Source organism: Polyergus mexicanus, unplaced genomic scaffold, assembly GCF_030449975.1.
Source record: "Polyergus mexicanus isolate NDT 795.1 unplaced genomic scaffold, iyPolMexi1.0 SCAF_2, whole genome shotgun sequence".
Lineage (NCBI taxonomy): Eukaryota > Metazoa > Arthropoda > Insecta > Hymenoptera > Formicidae > Polyergus > Polyergus mexicanus.
The window spans coordinates 11,052,919-11,073,123 of NW_027223322.1; the positions used below are offsets into that span (position 1 = coordinate 11,052,919).

The 20,205-nt window shown below is 37.1% G+C and overlaps 1 long non-coding RNA gene across 1 annotated transcript in view; it reads right to left on the reverse strand.

Annotated features, from left to right (window-relative positions):
- Window positions 1-11,123: 11,123 nt before the first annotated feature.
- The window catches only part of LOC138939838 (uncharacterized), a 142,124-nt gene continuing 133,042 nt past the window's right edge, over window positions 11,124-20,205 (reverse strand). The window contains exon 5 of the long non-coding RNA XR_011447909.1: window positions 11,124-11,644. This is a non-coding gene — a long non-coding RNA (uncharacterized lncRNA). The remainder of the gene's footprint in view (window positions 11,645-20,205) is intronic.

The window sequence follows — 20,205 nt, forward strand, 5'->3', positions numbered from 1 at the left end:
TGAACGTAAAAAAGTTCTAAATTTTGAGATATAAAAAAGCATTTAGATTTTAAGACGTGCAATTTTCGAATATTATTAATATATATCGTAGCAAAATTTTTTAATATAATTTTTCTCATTTTTTTTTTTTTGTCGGGCTTGTATTGTTATATCAATTTATGTCTATCATATATGCCAGTATCACCATTTCGTATAAATGCGCGTTCAAGTTTCAAAAGTTACGCTCGATAACTTTTATTATCCATCGAGCAAGTTGAATCGAGGATAATTCGCATTTGTCATTCGAATAAATCGCAATTACCCTATGAGTAAATTACATTTACCTTTCGCTGTCATTGATAAGTTTTCTGAGCTGATCGTTAGATGGCGATATATTTCGAATATTTTCCGCGCGAAATCAAGGATATAGGATATAGCTACTCTCTCGGCTTCTCTTCGATACAAAGCCCCGGTCTTTGGAACCAGCGACGCTTAAACCGCGAATATGTGGGAAGTGCCGCCTGTTGCGTTCGTTCACGCGGAATTGCAAAAACTAAATTCAACGGAGCCTAACGCCTGCGGCAATGGTTAAGTTCTACGCATAATATGCCACTGATGTACTTTCGTTCAATACAAGAGAAAGAACTCTTGGTTATCGATTTGTTAGGTACAAGAGCCATTTTATTTCAATTTATTCATCACTGATTTTAATAATTAAACACTGTTGCTTTTACGTGTTTTTATGTTATTATCAATTATCATATGTGTTATGTTAGGTTATGATATATATTGATAATTAAGGATCCACACTATTAGAAGATTGTTACTATTTATAATGAAATTATTTTATATTTGTGAAATTTATTGCATATATTTGATGCTATTTATCTAAATTTATTGATAATATGTATTTTTTTTAGGTCATATATAGTTGAAGATTCTATTTTGAATTGAGCTGGAGATTCTATATGTTGGAATTTCTATGTTTCCCTCCTCTCTCCCTGTAAATTGGCTACCTGGTTTATAATCTGCAGTATATCATATTTTAAGAGACATGTAAGTTGATGACCATTTTAAACGAAAGCATAAATTCTTTCTATATATAAAATAAAAATATCTTTTCTTGGGAAGAAAAAAAAAATGTAAAATATTGTTTTTTTTCTAATGCAAATATTATTTTTTTGTAAAAAAAGGAAGGAAGCATCCTATTAAATAGTCATACAAATTCCTGGTTGAATATTTACATTTGATAGTTTAATACGCAATAACAATTGCAAGTGGGTCTCAGTTATGATAAATAGTTATGATGTAAATAAAAATTATATTGCAGTATTATATATATAAGAAGAGCAGAAACTGTTAAATAATAGTTTCAAATCCGTGTCTCGCGCTCGTTAAATCTCGAATTGTTAATATCACAAACGAGCTGTTACGTGTCCTTTTTGTTGCCAGTTTGACTTGCGTCATTTATCGCAGCGAACGATAAGCATCCCGCGTGTTGTGCGACTCAGCTCGCATGTCTCGTTACCTGCGTTTTACCCCTATGTCCTACATACAAACGCTTTTATAAGTCATTTATGATACTTACAATGGTATATACGACCATTTTGCCTACCGGACGCTGCGAAAAACGAATGAAAAATAATAATCTTTTAATTGTTAGATCTCGTATCGTGACTATGCGGCACACATTAAAGATCGTAATTTAACACGAGTAGCAAAGATTTCGTTGTAACACTTTTTCTTCCGCATATTTCTCGATCATCATATCCATACCGCGCGTGTAATGTGACAATATGATACTCATTTTAATTCAATAAGATTTTGTAAAATTGATAACTTTTATTTGACGGTTACGTCATGAAATTATATAATTGTCTTCCTTCTTTTTTTGGATTAGATATCACTGCTAACTTAATTGTAATAATTACAATTTTGCGCGCACATACACATACACACATAGTATCACTATTTAGTGTATATGATTTATATACTAAAGAATATATTTATATATGTACACATATATTAATATATATACAATACAGTGTAATATACACATATATATTTAACAAATTTTCAATTATATAACGCAAAACTATATAATGTAAAACTGTATGCGCGCGAAAAACAATTTTATAGATATGTATTAATAATTCTTATATCTAATCAAAAATATTATTTGGCATGTGGAGAATTGATGTTTAGATTGTTTCTTCACTCAGATTCTTGCCAATTCTTTGTAAGTGTTCAACTAAGTCAATATTGTCGATTAATATCCAGACACACGGTAGTGTGTCTCGCGTCAAATCACGTGCAGCATAAACGAAGCATATCGGATATATACAATAGTATACGCGAGTCGACTAGTTGAGAATACTTTAGATAATTGGAATTCAATAATCGTTGAATCGATCGCATTTTTAATAGACTTAATCAATTGCTTATTGCTATTGCTATTTGAATTATATTATTATTTTTTTAGGAAATTTAAACAACTATTTTGTATACCAATATTCTTTGGTCAAAATGTTTCTATTTAAATAATTATAAAAGAAATAAATGTTATAGTATAAGTGTTTTTATTTATTTTTTTGTTAGTTGGCAAAATTTTTTGATATCTATTTTTCTAGGAAATGGAAACATTTATTTTGTACAATTAAAATAACATTGTTTTGTATAGAGCTAAAATGATATTATTTTGTAAAATAGTTTTTTTACATTAAAATAACACTTCTTTGTGTAATTACATGATACCCTAACAACACACATGTTCAAAAGACGATATAAACATCCTCTGGATGTATTCTGAATGTCTTTGGAACATGTGTGTTGTTAGAGTAATCTTTATATACAGGACAGAAATAAAATATCGAAATGTGTAAAATTTTTCAAATAAATTTGAGTCTAAACCTGGTTTCTTTATATATTCGTTGTCTCAATATATGTATATAAATATATTTGTTGCAGAAAAGAATCAACTACAATGACGAAAAGATCGAACAATCAAGAGATTCAAGAGGATAGCGAGGGACAATTATATAAACTTTGTAAGAGAGTTCGAATTTTCTCCATCTTATATTTTTTTTTTCTACGTTATCATCATTATTTTACTAATAAAATTATTTTTTTCCAGTACAATTAAAGAAACAAAGAAAAAGATAAAAGAGAAGGATAAGAAAATTAATTCGTTACTAAAACAGAATGCTCAGCTAATTGCAAAGAACAAATAGTTGGAAGAAATATGTGATAAAAACAATGTAAGCATCATTTATATTGAGAACTAATAAGTAGAAATTAGATTGTATAAAATGCATTAAAAGGTAAAGAATCTTTTATAAAATGTAAAAAAAAAAGAGAAGAAAAAATAGCTGGAAAAATGTACCCAAATACTATAGGAAAAAGCTATTGATCTATATATAAATGCAATGTTATACATAGATATCTTTTATCTAAATTTTTTCAATATGTTTACTTTTATAAAGTTTAGGCAACTATATTCTGGCTTAATCTTTTTCCAGCTTTATTTCTACACAGGATATCGATCGTGTAATTTTTTTTTCCTTTGGACGAAAACGTGAAAAGTGAAAAATTTCACTATTGAAATTGACGAAATCGTGGCGAGATTTTTTACTTTTCACATTTTCGCCATTGGGAAAAGGTTGTATGATCGATATCCTTATTTCTTAATATAATTTCTCCCAAAATTTGCAATTACTAGTAATTGTGTTCATGCGATTGGCTGTTTGTGCCTAATATAGACCAACCTTTAAATATAAGAGACATAGAGGGCGCGTGTTCGATATAGAGAATAATTACTATAGATTTTATTATCGTTATGTTGGATCAGATTGCGCATCAACATGAAGTTGCTGCACATAGTGAAGATGGCCGAGAAGAAAGAACGCGTCGCGTCGTGTCGCGTCTTACGTAGTGTTTACGAGTACGTTGTATATAAGTCCGCGTCTAAGTTCATCGTCGAACGACAAATAAATATGATAATAAGCACTCGGCGAACTTTTGAAATGCCGTGCATCTTGGCTTTTGCGTGCCACATCGGAAGAAGAAAAAGTTTAAGCGGACCTTCCTGGCTACATCGAAGCAGCATCATAGCGGATGACGGGAGAGAAGTGTATAGATGGGCCACAGGGCAGATGCCGGGGCAGATATATAGGGGTAAGTACCTTCTTAAATAATATAAAATTCAGAGGAAGTTGATAAGCCGGAGTGCGCGCGTTCGAACTTTTCACTCGGCGCCTTCCATTTCTTATTATAATGAATGCATATCGGCTTAGCCGTGGCTAAGAAGGCGTGGCTGAAGAAGGACGACTGCGAGAAATCTTTTTTTTTGGCCCTTGCGAGTTAGATATTTCCGCGTTGAAAAAAGAAGTGCCAAAAAATTCGCGTATTTTTTTAATAAATTGAGATTCAGCAGAGTTCTTTTAAAACGGCAATATCGTAGTTTTATTATAAAGAATGGAAATTCAATATTTGATATATTTAATATGATATTAATAATTATGTCATTTAGAGCAGGAAGATATGCTATTCATGAAAAAATTGATTGATATATATCTTGCGTCAATATTTAAGTCGCAATTTATTCTCAATTATAATAATAGTTAATTTTTAAATAGTAGAATTAATTTTAGAAACATTGCGATACGATTTTTTTTTTTTTTTTTTTTTAGCTTTTATATTATGCTAAACGAAATTAGACATTTTTGTAAAAATAAGAATTGTTTAATATGTATAATGATTGTTAAATCTTCTGATGTGGAAAATTTTGTCGGTTAATCTCGGCGTGTTGCTTTCACATAAATTTCACATTCAGCGACCAATTCTCTTTCTCTCTCTCTCTCTCTCTTTTTGTTTTTCATCTGGTGGAAGTTACAGGAGAGGGCTGGTCTTCAACAAGTTTAATTCGAAATGTCAGTGCCAGATTGCGTTCGTCGAACCACATGTTGCCAACTGACTTCTCGCAAAGCCGCGCACACCCACGCGTAACATACCGTCGAATATTCCCGCTACTATTATTACTATCCGCGGCTACCGCGCTACTCGAGAAGGGGGTTGTTCGTTTTTATCCGTATGCTGCGGTCTCGATATTTAGGAATTCGAGCAAAAATATTGCGGATGTCACGTTGCGTCGAAATGATGGCATCCAATATCGGAAAAGGGAAACGCGCAAAATTTGCAATCGATCTTCTTCGTCTTTGGTAAAAATATGACTAAACTTTTGTGCATATATGTCATATATAAATAAATTATATAATTCTATACATACATATATATATATATATATATATATATATATATATATATATATATAATAGAAAACTATAATATATAATATCTTTCCACTGCACTTTTCGAAAAAAAAAAAAAAAAAAAAAAAATATTCTTGAAATTCATAGCAAAGTCTTGAAGGAAATAAAATTTAAATTATACAATTTGCTTTTAAAGCCAATTGGATTTCAATTTGTACAAAGAATTTGTATGTTTCTGCATTCAAAAAATGCTTACCGAAAAAACGCGCGTTAAAATTAGGTGAATTATTTTAGCGGAGAGAGATGGAGAAAAGCCGAAGTAGGAAATTATGAACGTAAAGTTCCATGCGCGGGCGTAAAGCCTAACCACGTTGCTTTATTAACGGGGAGGAAGAAAATAAAAGCTGAGGAGACAAATGGCCTTTGGTACCATTAAATCATCCCGAAAAACTTAGTAATTTAATAAGCAATTTCATGTAAATTTTGTGATCGTTACGGTAATGGCTTGCTGCTGGCCAAGATTTTCGGATATTTTAAGATCCACGCAATATTGATAAGAATCGCAATATACATGATTTTATTATTAAAAATACAGGATGTTTACTTTATGATGGTCATTTTTTTTTTTCCGGATGAATAATCGTATAAAAGTATTCTTATTCCATTTGTGTAATTTCTGATAAAAAATGCCGCTTCTCACATCTACGTATGTAAACAAAAATAATAGGAAATATTCATTTTATAAAACGGACGCTTTATATTCTACTTACGCGGCTCGTGACATTATCTGCTTTTTATACGCAATTTTTCGTGACCAACGGCGTTTCTCGAGATGATGACGAGAATGGGGGAGCTTAAGGACGTTTCGATGAACCGATATGAAGCCACGTTGATTCCACGTTTTATCCCGAGAAATCGTCGATCGATCATCTCTGTCGCTCTTCCCTAAAGACGCGTCTATGGTGTACACGCGTGCACGTGCAGTGGATATATTACGCATTGATCCACACGTGTATTGTGTGAATCGCCGTTGACGCGCGTTTCGTTTACACGAACGGAATATCTTAAAGCGCGCTTCTGAAGAAGCGATATTATCTCGTATTTCGTCGCTGCGAAATGAGATCTTTCTCGATCGATTCAGAATTCGTTGAAATAAGTATCACATCATCCATTATGTACCATATGTCAGCTATAACCTATTTAAATTTGTTACAATTTTCAAAGTGTGTAAACATATATTTTAATTATATTTAGATTTATTTACAAAAAATATTCTATAGAACGGAAGGGCGGGGGGGGGGGGGTGGTGAGGGGGAGGGGCAGGGGGAAGAATATATATCTTGAGAAAATTTTAAACGTATCTGTCAAATATTTAATTTGTATCAAAGATATAGATTCAGATCGTATTTGACATTTGGCGATGGACGCACGGCGGAAGATAGCGGCTTAAAGGTGTTAACGCACATTTTCGCGGGATTTATCTCGAAATCGGCAGCGCCTCTCTCCGTAGATATTTATTCGCCTCACGGTATAGCGGCGGCCCGTGATGCCGTCGCGGTGCTTTCAAAAGCTCAGAAAGCGTGATACGCTCGGGGCTACGGTATTAAATGCACCTCGTGTTACGTATACTCGTTGGAGCGCAAAAGAGGGAAAGAAAGAGACGTATATCCACCGTATATACGTATGCATATATGTATACGGGGAGGGCAGAGAGAGAGAGCGCGGCTCTTTGCGCAACCCCGAAAGCAATATATCGATGTTTAGCAACCAATAAACGGATCACTCAAAGAGGGCTTTTACCGTAAAGCGCCGGGTGCTTCGTCGACGTTCCCGTTCCTTCCTGCATCGCGCGCAAACACACACGTGCGCAGGGACACACGTTGTATCGCGTGCGTTCGTATGTGTGTGGCCATCGATATACGTATACGTTTAACGGTGCTAGCCGAAGTACGACGCTTTTATGGCGCAAAGTAAACGCATTTATAGAGCCGTTCGCCAACAGCGGCGTTTCGCGTCGACGTAATCTCGCGGTTGACCATTTAACGTCACTTTTATGATAATGTTATCAATAGTTGGATCTCCTCTTATTCTTCTCTTTTATACGTTTCGTCTCTCTCTCTCTCTCTCTCACTTTCTATCGCGACACTACCGCTTATTCACAGTCCGTGTTTATCGTTCACCTGTATATTGCGCTGACAACGAGAGTGTCGTCTGACACCGAGAGATCTTTGGCGTTAATTGGCCACGTCGCGAGTCGCAAAGATGGTCACCTTGTAGAAAAATGCATCTGGTGCGAGAATTACTTAACCAATTAATACTTGGAGAGAGAAGCGAATATATTAAAATGATATGGGGGAATACGTCGATGTCTAAAAAAAGATTTCTTTCAAAGGAGCATGGCCTGCCTCATCTTTTAAATCGTTTTATAATGAAACCGTTATTTTACTCCGTAAAAAATTCCGCGAGTTGAAAAGAATTAGTAGAACTTCTGTAAAATATATCAAAAATATTTGTTGTCAAGAAACTTGCTATATATAAACTTTAAAGTAATAAATTAAAATTTTTTTATTTTGAATATTGTATGTCGAACATTGCGGAAACAAATTCTATACGATTCAATTTAATCCATCTTTTTCAAAATATTTTGTTCATTCTGAAATTATCATGTAACATAATTTTGAAATGGTATTTGCGGCTATTTTCACTGGCAATGTGATTGAAAATATTTCCATTGCTATTCTAACGTTTTCAATTTTTGTACCAAGATAGGCGTTAAAGAGAGACTTTTTTTTCTATTTACTGATAACTATCGATAAAGTCGGTTAAAAAAATTGAGAAAAAAGAACGTTAGAAGACAAGAGTAGATGCTTTTAAAGATGCTCTTATATTGTCGTTGGCATCGTAACGTCACTCGCAGCGCCTTCATAATTCTTTTCCCGAATAGAGAAACAGTTGCGGCGGCTGGCGGAAAGTGCCTTGAAGTGGAAGCCGCGATTTTGGCCTCATCTTTCGTTCGTTTTTTATATTTTCGCGCTCACTTTCTTATCCTTAGACGACCACATAATTTTATCTCTTTCAAATGAAACAATTTTTTTTTTTATTATTGTGTACAAAATTGCTTGTTGACATTACTAAAAAAGATATCAAATATTTTGATATATTCTCTTCGACAATTAATTAATTTTGAACGATTATTTCGTCGTTATCTGATATGTTACGATTATATTTTATTTTGCGTTATTAAAAATTATTAGTATTATTAGTTATATTAATATTATCAACATGAAATTTTTAAAAAATTAAAAATAAAATCCACAATATAAATAGCATCCGCGACAGAAATATTTTATTAATTTATTGAGTAAAAGATACACTGTTTTCTCTTGGATTGACTTTTAAATTTACGAGAGTAACAATATTTTCATAAAGTTACAAGCGTTTCTACGCGAAAAAAGTTAATAAAAACTTGTAAATTCTATTCTCGCTTCGCGTTGTCGAAATGGGAATCACACGAGTCGCGTGTGTGTCTTCTCTCTCCCCGTATAATACCTTACCACCATTGTCAATTCTATGCGAGCTCCCTTGGAATCCCAGAGAGTGGAGAAAAAGCTGGACCATTGTGGTGCGAATCGGAGATGTTTCCGGGAGAGATACTTCCGAGGAAGGAGGACGAATCGGATAGGGAGCGGCAAATGGGGTCGTCCAGGGGGGTTGAGCAAAGAGGGTGGAATATACGAAATAGCTGGACATCCACCGACAGCGAAGATGGTGAACTCTGGTGACCGGTGGGCAGTGGCCTTGACGTATACATATACGTATGCAGGGGTGGAAAAGTCGGAGTCTCGGGAACATCGAGGACGCCTTGCGCGCGCGCGCGCATGTGTGTGTGTATGTCGTGCCCAGGACACGCCGGGTTTCGGGGTGGCGAGAGGTTGGGGGAGGGGGGGGGGACAGTATCCTTGAAAAGCCGAGACCAGAACGCCATTGGCCGTCGACGGAGCCCTGCATCCCCCTGCTAGGCCAATCCTGCCGCGAGCTGATAACGGTGGCGGTTCTTCTCTCCGCCTTCCGTCTCCTCAAGACGCTAGGATTTCGCGCACTATATCAAAGAGGCGTATGTATGTATATATATGTATATATATATACACCCATCGAGTATATCGCGTTTGCATTTTGCCGTCGTTTTTCTCCACAAAGATCGACCATTTTTTTTTTCCCAGGGCCGAGAAAATTTCCTTGCTCGCACCCGTTCACTACCGGTGGTTGCTGGAGATCGTTCGTTCATCCTCTGTTTCCTTTTGATATTGGCCACCGACAGCTCGAAATTATTCGCGTCGCGCTTGATAATTCGAAAATTCGGTCGAACGAATTTATTCTGGGGCAAGAGGAGAGAAAAGAAAAAGAGAGAGATAGAAAGAGCTCTAAGATGGAATATATTCGCGAGATATCGCAGCTTTTCGATATCTGTCAGTTGCGATTCTGACTACTGACATAACGAGACCGCGTGTTTGGATTAGTATATTTCTGGGAAAATTTTACTAAAGTAGGAGAAAAACGCAAGATCTGCGTATTATTAAAAAAAAAAGTACAAAATTATTATCCTTTCTCCCAATCATACATATTTGATTCATGACTTGTAAAAGAATTTAAAGTTGAGAGAAAAAAAATGTTATATATAGAGCTTTCGTGAATAAAATAGTTTTTAATCTAATAATTTTTCTCAAATTATGAACAGTGAATAAAGTATACTTCGTAAGAGCAATACGCGCGAAGAGAAGTCTTGCTCGAAGCAAAGATTTCTATCTTATCAAACGTATGACGCAGGTGCTGATCTTAATGCGGTCTTAATTTTTTCGCGTGTGCGCAAATAATAGGGAGCAACGCTACGTAGGGAAAATTATTTTACGGAAGTGTACGGTTATTCTCTCGATAATAAACAAAATATAATGATGGTATTTTATCCAATCTTTTTTATTCACTTCTCTATAAATATTCCGTTTATTCTTCCGCATCACAATCATGATTTTTCGCATAAAAATGATTATTATCTCACTCGGATCTAAAAAAAGGAACATCATCTGTTTGAAATATGGTACTTATATGCGGGGATAGATTATCTCACACAAGATGATTGATTAATAGAATCGGATTTCTACAAAATTATCTTTATTATCTCTCGAAGCTTTTTAATTACAAATTTTTACACATTTTATAGTTTGAATCGTGCAAAATAGAAAACTGGAAACGAAAGCTTAGTAGCATCGCGAATTTACATTTTCGCGTATAGATTCTGTTCTCTGGAACGGATGATGGCGGCTCCTTTTCACTCTTGACTCGTGTGTAAGGTTCATCGTAAGTAGCTTAATAGGGCTGCGTTCGTTTGACAAGATAGAGGGTGACGATAAGGGTTCCTCCTCGTCGGGGGCTTCTTAAGGAAGGAGGAGGGTGCGTGACCGTACGGAACACCGCGTGACGCGTGTAATAACCGTAGCCACGGCCTCTCCGCACGCAGCCTGCATACAGGGACTAAGTGTATACTTATTCGCGTATATACTTACATGCTGCCCCAGGTTGCACGACAGGTGCCGCCGAGGATTCTAAAACGATCATATCGGCGAAAGGGGAATCGACCAGGCCCGTAGCTACCGCGAAATAAATAATGACAAGCAAGAATAAACAGAGCGATGTACTTTAAACAATTTTCCCTAGAAAGAGATAAGAAAAGAATAAAATTCTTAAAACATTAATTTTATTTATGTACATATTAATCTAACTTTTCATTTTATATAATTAAATATATTATATTAATATTTATATATTCTAATATTTTGTATATAATATATTAGTATTTTTACTAGATGCTAATAATACGTAAGAGATAATATATAGAGGAATATGAAAAGTTTTTGAAATTAACAAGAATAAAATGGAATTTATCCAAGAGTCTAAATATCTTCTAAATACGCCGCTGTAGAAATGAGGAAGGAAGGGGAGGTTCTTTGATGTCGGCCACCGTTGCCGACTGGCGTTAATATTACCTTTTTATCCTCTTCTTGATTAATGTTCCGAAGCTGACTTGTTTTTGGCGGTATTTTTCATCAACGCGCGGAAATATGCAGTTCAATTAATTTGATTGGCGGATTAGCGAGTCCGCCGTGGTTATCGCTTAAGGATCGTGAGTTTTTTTGTTAGAAGATAAGAGCTCTCAGTGAGTTGGAATATTTATTTCTTCCTCTAGCGCGAGATATTTCGCTAAACTCTATCATGGAACAGAAGTTGCGCGAAGAATAAATTCGTTTCTCGAAGTTAAGAATATTCTTCTGAAGTTAAGAATATTTGCAGTTCCCTCTTGATTATCATCTTTCCGGCTTTCCTCCGTTTCATGGCTGCTATCTCTCCTGGAACAGAAATTTAAGCGATCGCGTTTAAATAATTAAATGCGAAGCATTCTGTGAAAATTTCAAAAGTATCCTATTTGTAAGACGATTCAATCGTATTTTTATGAAATATATATTTCAACGCTCGTTTATGTTATTCGATATAAGAGGAAAGGAAAAATAGAAAGATATTAATATAATTTCGTTATTTTTCTAAGAAATCGCATCGCGATATGCATTAGATCTTTATTACATCTTAGATTTCCATTTTACGTCATATTTCCTTCGCTACTTTTTTTATTATTGAGAAAAGCATCGTGGTTTCGAGACGGAAGCGGAATGCGCGAATCACGGTAGAACGACGATAGCAGCAACGACGATAACGTATTGTTGTCGCGTTTGGTTCCGCGTAAATCGGCATGGATATTTTACGGCAGCGCGAGCAGATTACAGGCTCAATTAGCATGAGGACTACATAATTAATAACTTGATTAATGCGCCGAAGCGGAACGTCTGTCCATTCGTGTCCGCGAATCGCCGAGTCGTGGATATCTCGCGTTTGCGCCAGCTGTCGATTGCGTCGTAATCGATTGCCGCGTCCTATAATATCGCCGGCGATCGCTTATGCTTACCGCTCATCGCGTCGGCACGGCTCGCTTACGTTTATGTGTGTTTAGGCTCGTTGCCACGGGGCAAAACTAATTAACGCGTCATTTCATATTCCGGATGGGAAGTTGGACCGGCTGGCGACCGGCTCGCGCATCGGTTAGCCATTAATTCCGGTCAATTGTCAGGTATCCTGTCGAAAATCTGGCAATACTGAATGTCACGTGGCAATCGGTCATAGATGTCTATCCGTCGTGCATCGTCGTGCGTTTCGAATTCTCGAAATTACGATTGCGAGAAATGGCTCGCGGAAAAAAGTGCATTTTTCCAGTTTTTGAAGAAGTATACTTTTGATTTAATTTACGTACCTAATTTTTAGCAAATAAATTAAAAAAAGATGTATAGATGAAAAATATTGTATGTTGCTATAAGATCTTAAAATATTTTTTAGAAATTTAACGATTTGTGTGGCGTACGAAGTATAAAATGAGAACTTCCGTGTGATATAAATAATCTCATCTACATATTGTATCTTCTTGGAATCTCGATCAGAATTAATGTGATCTCGTTTTTATAAGAACGTTGTTCTCGAATCGAACATCGTGCCTTATGTTCTTTCCCAAACATCGTTTTTTTTTTTTCCCCAATGTACTCGTGGCAGACGGCGAATTAGAAAAACGAGCTACGGAAGTAGCTCGTTTTTCGATATATGGTACACCACCGACAGGTAGTCGGTGTATATCGAACATTTATCAGCGGCAAAGACGGGGAGGCTGATCTCGAAAGACAAGCGCGATTGAGTTACGTTGATTTTATTCCGCATTATTCCACCCGGGCATCGCTCCTTAGCCGAATCAGTTTTATTTTCCGGATTGTCGATATATACGTGCGTCGAACGGCAGCTCGCTGGCTGGCTCGTTGACTGTTTGGTTGTTTGGTTGGTTGGTTGGTTGGCTGACTGGTTGGTTGGTTGGTTGGTTGGCTGGCTGGCTGGCTGGTTGGCTTGCTGGCACGCCGGGATTAACGTCATTGCGGTTTTTAAGCAGGCAATTTCCTAATTCGGTGCCCGGGGATCCCTGATTTATCGCGCTTTTGCCAGTTATTCCGTACTGCCGGTGATTTACGACGGAGTTCCGTCCCCGCCCCGCTACTTCTTCGCCGCGGTCTCTTCTTCCTCTTCCGCTTCTTCTTCTGCTGCCGCGACCGACAACCGACGGCGGCGTGTCCTCTTCCTCTCGCTCGTCGCTCGTATACTCGACCGAATTCAGAGAGCATCTCGATAAAATTGTGCTATGTAGAGTTCGATTATCAAATCTTTATTTTTCCACGGAAATGCTAAATTAATTTTTTATATTTAATTATATATAAAAAAATTTTTTTTCTTCAATTTTTATTTTGGGATATGTAATATATGATATATGTGCATAAACAGAGTAATAATTTTTGATATTCCACATAACACTTCAATTTTTAATCAATCTCTAAATTTTCTCTCTCTCTCTCTCTCTCTCTCCCTCTCTCTTACAGGAAATGCGCTAAAGGTTATTCTCTGTGAGATTAGATCGAGTCTAAGTTGAGGTTTTTAATTGCAAATAAGATTAGATAATTACTGCAATAATAGAAATTCTTCTCTCTTTTTCCACTCGTTTATTAACAGAAGCATTTATATGTAAAAACGTGAATTTTTTTCCGTACGCGGTGCATCACGTTTACGTGTTAGGACAAACAACATTACCGTTACTTGGAAGCTAATTGGATAAGTAATTGGAGGTAGTTACGAGAAGGCGCCACGTCGTCCGTGCACGACCGTGCGAAATTTCTGATAAATCATAGGAAGAATAACGTTTCGGAAGAATGCAATCTATCTCGCGATTAGACGATGCAACGTAATAACATAGCGATAAGATGCAATTCACCCGTCGTTGCACAACAATCAATTGTAGCGTGGCATACGCCGCTCTCCTCAATACCGTCTCGGTCCCTTCCCTCACATTCATTTTAATCAGAGGTCCAAAAGGTTGCCGAGAGAGACTCGCGGACACGCGTATATATCCTCTTCGGGGTTTTTGCCCCCTTCGTCATCGGCGAAGACGACGTTCAACGAGTTCAACGTACGACGTGCGTTTATCGAACGCGCGGACTTTCCAGTGCGTGTCTACGCGCGCGTCCGCACGTAGAATCCTGAAGCGAATCGCATGGGAAGTTTTCTCCTTCCGAGGGGAATTATAAACGGCGGATCTTGTAAGAGAGTGCGCGCCAGGTTCGATAATTAGCCGTAATCGGCGTTTAATCGCGGCGCAATCAATGCTTTCTCATCAAATCGTCGTATATAATACATCGCATGGCCGATATATGACACGTAAGATATAGAAATGTCAGTTTTTGCCGGCATGTTTTTCTAGGGAAGAGATATACGACTACGATGCTGAAATCGTTGATCTTTAATTTTTCCAAATAATAATCGATAGTATTTTATCAGCTGCATTTTGAGAGAGGTAAAAATTCGCGCTTTAATTAAAAGCAGGGTAAAATTACGCGCGAGTCAGTAGGATTCGAAGTCACCGCGTGCGATTTTCTTGACTTTACGGCTGTCTTTCTCGAGTTAACATGGAAATCCAACGTATTAGGCTGTAAACTATGTGTTTCACACGCCTCCGATACTTCACGTCGCTCTCGTCGTCGGCGAAAGTATATCTTTTCGCGACTCGGTAAAATGTCGGGGCTCGATCCGTTCATCGCTCCTTTGTTATCGTTGAGAGAAAGAACGTCGAAACTGTTGTTTCTCTGCTCGGCAAAAACAGGGAGAGAGATGCGAGAGATGGAGGCGATTCACGGTGGATTGATCATCGCGCGAAAACAAGAGCGGCTTGTTTTCGCGGCTGGCAAACTTGATCGGTTTGCGTGCCGCGGAATACCGTGTGGCAGTTAAAAAAAAAAAGAAAAAAAGAAAACACATTTGAAAAAAATAGTCTATCCGGCGACTTCGTATGCAATGAAAAATGCAGCAAATGATAACGAACGATTGAAAAAGAGATTACTGTTAAAAATATGTAAACTTAACAAATTTGTTCATTTAATTCATACTTTTATTCATATTTTCATTTAATTACGAATTTTATCATATTTTATCACATTCCTATACAAATCTCTCTGTTTGATTTAAACAAATATATTATTTATCTAATAGGACACACCATGGGTGTAATAATTAATAACAGTTTAATATAATAGTTTATTAAAAAAAAAAAAAGATTTTTATGACATACATATAAATAGACATATATACAGGCCGTAATACAATAGAATAGAATCACTAGAATAGAGTAATTTCTTGGATATTTCCCAACAAAATAGATAGTCGCATGTATTTACACAAATCAGACAAGCTCGCGCTCATTAGGATACTCTCGGGAGGCCACCCTCTTTCTGCAGGTTCTCCCACGTTGACGTTACTAAATGTATTTGTGCGTTAGGGAGAAGGATGGGCGAGGGTGGAGCAAAACGCAAGAGCCGGTAGAAGGGCTCGGTAGAAGAGGTTAGAGGGAGAGAGAAAGAGCCCTCGATGGTTTCGAGGTTAACGAGGAGGGCTGTGATTCGGAGGGATGGGACGATCAGAAGGTGGATGTAGCTAGCGGGATACTGTAGTCGTGGATAATGGCGGAGACGACCAAGCCAACGATAATGGCAGCCCTAGGGACATCATCCGGATCGGTCTCTGCGAGGAAACACTCGTTAGCGACCTCCTAACTGTCCCGAATCATCCGCGGTCGCGCTTATGAATTCCGTCAGGACGTACAGCCATCGTCCCATATCATCCAACTATTCCGGTTTTTTCGCAATTAATTATATATATATATATATATATATATATATATATATATATATATATATATATCTACGCGTTAATCGACTGCTCGCTGGATGGCTTTATTTATGAGTTCTGCAATCGGTCATGGAGAAAATTAGAAACGACTGTTAGAGTGAGAATTAAATGTATCGGATCGTCTATAGATGTGGATAAACATGTTATGAAAAAATATACATTTAATGATGAAAATTAAAATATTTTTTTTTCCCGAGAGAAAGATCAATAATATATTTTATTTGTCTTATGCTTTACTTGTTTAGATTAATTTAACATATATGAGTATATTGTTAATCGCATAATCAATGTTAAATATATTTGACATGTCATCCATATTGTACGATCATAAATGTCGCAAAGTTACATTGATGAATATTGCGTTTCTGGAAGATTAATTCACACAATTATACCAGGATATCTGTTAAAGAATCTCTTCACTTAACTCAAGCATAATATATTCCCATCACGTGCGACTTTCAATTAATTGCACTCGTAAGTGATGTTTCCGCTCGTGGCACGCATAGCGGCGCAATGAACAATTTTTGAGAAATGTCATTAATGTGGAAATATCACAATGGCAGAGGGGTTGAGTATATTACGACGAGATATAACTATTTCTTCGTTTCCTCTCTCTCTCCTCGTTGCCATATCGCGCGGCTGTACTTTTATCTATATATCTACCTACACCGGTGGACGTTATCGCCGTCGCCATTAGTTACTCCACGCATTGTAACAATTTTATAGAGAACCCTCGCGGGTGTGTAAACCACCTCGGCGGCGGCCTTGCGTGTTGGAAGACGATAGTCGTCACAGTGACTGTTATATCAAACGGGGTCGAGATTGCGATAACGACTAGAACATACGTCGGATACACGGTTTACATACGTACAGTACATATATAGGGCCGTACTTAGCGTGAACGTACCTTCCCATTACGCAGACTCAGAGACACATTATCGTTTCTTTATGTACTCGTTTCTTTCTCTCTCTCTCTCTCTCTCTCTCTCTCTCTCTTTCAAAGTCGTTGGTCATACTTACCACTGCAATGCCGTTGAAATCTTGGTCAATATTACGCAAGTCTCGAAAATTTTGTCATTTATCTCCGCTTTGCAAAATCTTTTTATCAAATCTATGATTTTTAAATCATCGATATCGAAGCAATTAATTTTAACAATATAAAAATTATTCTATTAAACGAAATTATGATTTTTATGTCAAGTAAAAGTATCTGATTGATTCTTGCAATGAAGAAATGTCTATCAAAATGGTTTCTTTGTTTTATAATTTTTTATAGAAGACATCTATTTTATTTTCACAATATGGGATTAATTTGAAACGCGCGAAGAGAGCGAATTCTCTGAAATATAAATTTTATCTATAGAAGAAATATTTTCTATCAGATGAAGGAAATATGTGAAGATCGGCTTGATTTGCCTGCGAGGCGCGATACGCCTGTCAACGTACGTGTTGCAGACTTTCCATCATCAACAATACGCGATCAATTTTGATCGTTCGTCTGCACGTATCGTGTGTACGTAAGATTTGCGTAAGCGGCCCTAAACTTTCCACACATGCGTGATTCTACGACGTCGACACGAAAGCGTCGAGGACGTCCTGATTTCGTGTACACCTGTGCGTGGTTCGAGTTAATCTCAGTCCAACGCTAGCCACTTGGCGTTTCCTATTTCGTGCATACTCACGTAGATTGGCCTTTTATTCCCTTCCTAGAGATGGATTCGATCCGAACGTTTAACCCCTAAATTTGATCAATTATATTATTTGATTAATATAATCTCAATATTATAATACATACTGAGTATTTAATTTAACGATTAAATAAAATTTTTTAAAATTTTATTACACTTTAAATATATTTTTTAAAATTCAAACTGCAAGAAAAAATACAAAATAATAAAAATGTTACATAGTTATATTGTAATTATTTACAATTAAATATGTATATATTTTTTATATGTTTTTAATTATACAAGGAAAAAATTTAATAATTATCAATGTTATCCCGTGACATATGGCAGTGTGTTAGATTATACTCATAGTTTCGATAATGAGTTTAGAGATTCGATTCTAGTTTCTCGAGTTTGAAAATCGCACAGGAAAAGGTTCGCGCCATTCCTGGTAACAGCGTTTACCCCCTATCGTCTTTCCCTCTTTCTCTCGCAAGACCACCGTTCTAAATGATTAATTACCGATCTTCATCGCGCGGAGGGATCCCACGTATATACGTACGAAGGGGGGTTGTCGGGCGACCTTAAAGTAAGCTCATTTCTAAAACGGATATTCCGTGTTCCGCGTGCCACGGAACGGTATTCGGTGCCCCCCCGGTGACGCCGCGCTGCCACTTCGCCGCTCGCCTCTATCGGGGGTTGCGTAAGTGCAGCTATGAGGGATGACGGGGTAAGGCCGTCGTAAGGGGTCGCTTGCAGGCCCGGGTTGTTTCAACTCGCGTGGTTCTACGGCAGCGCCGTTTCGCAGCAGAGAGATCGCGAGATACCGTCGCTGACCGGCGTAAATGAAATGTGGTACGTGGTAGAAAAAAAAGTTTATACTTTGTTCCCCCCTCCGCTGATTGATGGGGCGCGAAGTTTCCGTGCGCGCCGGGGAAACGGCAGGGACGCATCGTCCCTTTGCAAAGGGCCAGGAAATTCACGAAAGCGGAATCTTAATAACAATCTCACATAATTTATTATATTTTAAATATATAATAGAAAATCGAGTGTATACGCGTGTGTGTGTGTGGGGGGGGGGGGGAAGTTTCCACCTCCATTAATGGAGTTTAATAAATTCTCATTAAGAAAAAAAGCGACAATGTGTAACGAGTAAAGATTTGAAGATATTAAATATGATATAAACCTGTTTTTATCGGTTTTGAACCTGTTTTTATTTTATTTTATTTTATTTTTGTATTGTATATTCATTTTATTAAACATAATTCAAAAAAAGAAAATCTTTCGTTTTAAATTTGTCTTAAATCGGAGAACTGGGTATATTTGTTACATAAAAATATTCATCCGTACATCGATGATCACGGCGAGTAAGGACGAGGATTTTTTGAAGCCGGCGCCGATAAAAATATGTTAATCGGCGACGATAAAACGCAGCGGCATCCCTTTCGGGTAATGACGCGATACAATATGCTCCATCACGACTACGTGAAATAATCCCGATGAAACGAGCCGTGAAATCTCCTAACCGAGACAAATCCGGGCAGATTACGGAAATCGCGAATAACTTCATCGGAGGTGGTCCATCCGATAATCAGATCCATTCGCGGCAACGAGAAGAGACTGTGAGAAAGAGAAAGGGGACAGAACGAGAAAGAGAGATCGCGTTCGGGAATCCTCTCGAGAGAAGGTGACGATTTTCTCTTTCCTCGATACCACGCCGTTCGTTCTCTCTCTTCTGACGTTCGTCCGGCTGCGTCTCTGTGTGCACGTTTTCGTGCGATACGCCGTGTTATCGTTTGCATTGCAAATGTGCAACCCACTCCGCCCACAGTCAGACACACAGGAGAACGACGCTGGAGCGTGCAACGCTTTTACGGTGAAATCGGCCGCGTGTGCGAGTTCGATGTTATATCGAGGCCCGCGTCTCGGATGAATCACGGCACGAGACAACCCTAACGACGCGACCCGCGGAGAATGGATGGATTTACGCCGGGCGTTGCTTTTTCGAAATATCTTAGCTTGCTTCGATATTAACGAGATGCGTTGTACGAGATTGATTCTTAACGTAGCAACGGGATCGCGAGGATTTTGCAAAAAATCTTACTCATGAAATCTTTTTACGCAGCATTACCTTTTTGCGACGTAAGTTTCTTAGAATGAGAAAATTTGTAAATTTAAAATAAAATTTTAAGTACATTTTTTTCCCCTAGTATAACTTTATCTTCTATTATAATTTTATTTATTTATTTTATATTATTATTTTTTTTCTTGATTTTTTTTATTTTTCAATTTTTCTTTTTTTCTTTTTTATTTTACATATATAAAATTAAGATATTATATTCTAGAGATCATTAAATATATCAGATTTTACATAAATAGCGCTTAAAAATACATCAATGTAGCAATGCATAATGCGGTAACTAAAT